The sequence below is a fragment of the Neovison vison genome, chromosome 13, assembly GCF_020171115.1.
Source record: "Neovison vison isolate M4711 chromosome 13, ASM_NN_V1, whole genome shotgun sequence".
Classification (NCBI taxonomy): Eukaryota; Metazoa; Chordata; class Mammalia; order Carnivora; family Mustelidae; genus Neogale; species Neogale vison.
Genome location: NC_058103.1, coordinates 113,181,500 through 113,186,047, shown reverse-complemented (window position 1 = coordinate 113,186,047; position 4,548 = coordinate 113,181,500).

The window sequence follows — 4,548 nt, the reverse complement described above, 5'->3', positions numbered from 1 at the left end:
GTTTGGTCATGGTGGTTGGAGCGGCCCATTGAGGAGCCAAGAATGGAGATATTACATATGTGGCCTAAAGGACAAGAGGGAAACTCATTAGAAAGATTGAACTAGAGACACAGTCTTGGGACTCATGGGCAATTACATGGAGCTTAAGGCCATGGGACAAGATGAGATCTATTACAGAAGAAGAGGATCAAGGGCCAAGATGTGGGTCCTACAACATTTAGAAAACAATCAGAGGAGAAGACACTGCCTAGGAGATGGAGAAGGGATGGCTTGAGGGCACCCAGAGACCCAGAGCGTGGTCCAGCAACAGCCAGGGGAAGTCGTTTTTCAAAGGCGAGTCCTGCTGAATACCGCTGAAAGATGGACAAGCACGAAGACAGATGAGCGATCATTGGGTTTGGCCTCATGAATGCCGCTAGTGACAAAACAGCTTCCATCGGTTTGGGGGACAGAAGGCTGAGGAAACTGGGTTCAAAGAGAATGGAAGGGAATGAGGTGAAGACTATGACCAATATGATGTGAAGGTACGCAGAGAAACGGGGATAGTAGCTGGAAAGAGGCAAGAAATCTGTAGAAGGCTTTGTATTTTAAGGTGGGAGCTACTAAAACTTTTTTGGAGGCTGGGAGGGGAACGAGCCAGCCCAGGGGAAGGACTGAGCAATCAGAAAAGAGAGACATGTTAGGAGTTAAGACCTTAAGAAGATGAAAAAAGGTGTGTGATTCTTTAGCTAGGAGGTTGGACACCTCATCTCTACTAACACGAGTGAAAGCAGAAAATATAGGGTCAGAGGCACATAGGTTGGTATAGTTAGTGGAAGGCAAAGAAGAAGGTCTCAACTAGATTGCTTCTGTTTTCTCAAGAATTATGATCATCAGTTAAAAGGAAGATGGGTAATGAGGAAACCAGGCTTTTGGATGTTTGAGGAGAAGAAGGCATAAAGTAGCCAATATTTTTCAGTCTTATAGCTCTGAAATACCAAATTGGTCTGCTGATCTATGGAATCCCCCTCGTGATTTTGAGAGTATGATGATAATTTCTCAACTGATGTCTTTCTACCAGCAAAGGGATCAGCTGACATAGGGATCCCCAATATCTAAACTACCAAGCAGCAAACATTGGTTAATTTGTGTTCCTAAGCTAGACAGGGATTGATCTAAATATTTGTTCACCAAAGCACTCTTGTGTGTGTAGGCACCCCATTGAACAATGTACTATTACCACCGTGATAACACGGTAACTAAAAGTTTTTGAGTTATTATCATGTACCAAGCACAGTGCAGAGTTCTTTACATGTGTTATTTCTCTTAATCCTCCCCGCCAGTAAACGAGCATGATGCACCATTAATACAGTTTTATGAATGATGATGCTGAAGTTTACATAGGATAATTATATCACTATTAGAGAAGGGGCAGATCAGAGAGTCAGTCATTATAATCATGCCATGTCGTCATAGACCAGAGCCTAATAAGGGATTCACACTTGTAAATAATTTGCTTGGGGGAAAAGAAAACCAAAACTATAAAGCCAAAACTTAAACAGACCTGTAAATGATTGGCTACAGAAAGTTAAAATACTTCAGAGAAAAAGTCCAAAATGGAAAAAAGGAAATTTAGAAACCCCTGCTGACACAACAAAGTCGGTTGAAAAACGAATTCACCCATTCACCCAGTGATGTACTGGTACGATGTTTCATAGTAGCTGATGTTTTTCCCTGGTGGTCAGTGGAGGAAACCCTGAGTTATAGTAACTGTCAATTTCCATGTGTAAATACTCTCGCATGGAGAGACAGCAATGTGACATCAACGCCTCAAATTTCCTCTGAAATTGACTGGTCAGCTCTTGTGAGGTCGCTCCAACACACCACTGAAATCAGCTAGTATGAAACCTTCTAGGACCATCAGTGTTCCCTTGAGCAGGTCTGGCAAAGGTAACATTGAGATCTCAGAGCATCACTTGGTCTGAGATGATTGTCCCCCCCACCCCCACATGAGCCAAGTAAGTGGAATAGAAAGGGAACTCCTTGAATTATGTTGACTCTAATGTATTTTTGGTATCAGGGTTAGGAACAGGCGTAACAGACCATCTTGTGTTAGGCTTTGCATTTTCTCTGTATCTTCTCTTTTTCCCTAAAATATTGAAAGGATTAGATAAGACATAACCACGTCTAGAGATTCAGAGTGGTCCCTTGCTGGGTTTCAACACACCTGTGGAATTACAGGCCTGTGTTCTCGAGCAGTAGTTATATGGTTTCATCAGGCAAGGGCCCGACCATTGTTGATTTATGGGATAATGAAAGTGACTGAGTTTTCTGAATGAAAACAATTCTTACACAAGGGATTTAGCTTAATGCCATTTTAAACAAAGGATTCATTGACCTTCTGGTTTCAGTTCGAAGAACATGAATAGTCGCAAAAGTGAAGCATTTACAAAGTCATGGTGATTTCATGTGAACTTTCAGAATTAAGTCTTTCCCATTTCGTTTCTGATTCAAGTCGGAACAAGCATGGTTTAGAAAGCCAGGTGGAAACAAGACTCTAAGGTAGAATCAAGGTTTCAGACATGATCCCTATAGGGGTTTGGTTTTGTTTCGTTTCGTTTTTTTTTGTTTTTGATGTCCATATTCCTAGTATTGTAGGAGCACTGCATTCTAAATCAAAAACCAAAACACTCAAAAGTCTAGTCAATGCCATCCATGGGGCGTCTGGGTGGCTCAGTGGGTTAAGCCTCTGCCTTCAACTCGGGTCATGATCTCAGAGTCCTGGGATCGAGCCCCGCATCGGGCTCTCTGCTCGGCAGGGAGCCTGCTTCCCCCTCTCTCTCTGCCTCCTGCTCTGGCTACTTGTGATCTCTCTCTGTCAAATAAATAAATAAAATCTTAAAAAAAAAAAAAAGTCTGGCCAATGCTGTCCAAAATTGAGATTTAGATAAACATGTCCTATAACCAGTGAAGTGGTAAAGAGCTTCACTGAAAACAGGGAGAATCAAGCAACACGACGAGATCTTGTGATTAAGAACATTCATTGTTCATTCACTAGATATTTACTGGGTGCCTCCTAAGTGCCAGGCACAGTTCGGACTCCTCGAAACTGATGATTGTTCCTAAAGGACAAAGATTCAGAAGTGAAAAATGCCGGTGTGGCTGGAACAGAATGGAATAAAGGACGACGGATAGAGATGGCCTGAAGGATGGAAGGTAGAGCGGGGGGTCTCGATCAGGAAGTGCCTATTGGATATCGTGAGGGCTTACAGCTCTTCGGAGGGATATGGAAAATCATACCACGGTTTTGCTGTAGTCTGGGCAAGAGACAATGGTGACCAGACCAGGGTAGTAGCAGCAGAGAAGTGATCCTACTCTGAATATACCTTTTCTTTTTTTCTTTAAGATTTTATTTATTTGTCAAAGGGGCAGAGAGCACAAGCAGGGGGAGAAGCAGGCTCCCCACTGAGCAAGGATCCCCACCTGGGACTCAATTCTAGCACCCTAGGATCATGACCGGAGTCAAAGGCAGATGCCCAGCCAACTGAGTCCCCACCCAGGCATCCCCAATTCTGGAGATATTTTGAAGGTTGAACCAATAAAAATGCCTAATGGATTGAGATGACCTGTGAGAGAGTCAGTTATAATCTTCTCACCTGGAAGTTGTATATGGAGACGAGGGAGGCTGTGGGTGAAGCAGGTTATGAGGGTGGGGGATTAGGGAAGATCAAGGGTCCATGTTGGACTTGTTTAATATGAGATGTCTATTACATATCCAAGCGGCAATGGCAGGTAGGAGGCTGGATAAGTCTGGAATCCAGGAGAAGCTCTGGAGAGGTAAACTTGACGGTCATCAGCATGTACTGTGAGACTATACCATGAGAAGGAAATGCAAATAAAGAAAAGAAGGCCAAGAACATGTCAATGCGAATACATTGGAAGAAGACAAGGAAGAAAGGAGACAGGTACGGGGAAGTGACATCCAGTGAAGAAGGACAAAAATCAAAATGGCCCAGAGTGGGGCATGATGTTAGTGCATCCAGGAGGGCGTGGTTCGCCACGGCAATGCTGTTGACCAGTCACACCAGTAGGGACTGAACACTACCATTGGATTTAGCAAATAGTGGATGGGGTGGTGGGTACTGAGGCCTGACTGCAGTGAATTTAGAAGGAAACAGGAGAAGAATTGGAAGCTATAATAATAGATAATTGCTGCAAGGGGGTTCAGTGCAGGGAGGAGTAAAGAAATAGGGAGTAGCTTGTGGAGCAAATAAGGTCAAGAGAAGTTTCTCTGAAATTGGAGAGATTAGCAGGAAGTTTCCAAATAAATTTTAGATAAAGGGCTCCACGTACACAAATCAGTCATACCACTTTTATAATTCTGTTCACACGTTTCTCTCCCACAATAAATTGTAAGTTTCGTAAAGATAGGGACCTTGGGTGCCTGGGTGGCTCAGTTGGTTAGGCTCAGGTCATGATCCTGGAGTCCCAGGATGGAGTCCTGCATGGGGTGGGGGGGTCTCCACTCAGCAGGGAGCCTATTTCTCCCGCTGACCCTCTCCCCTCTCA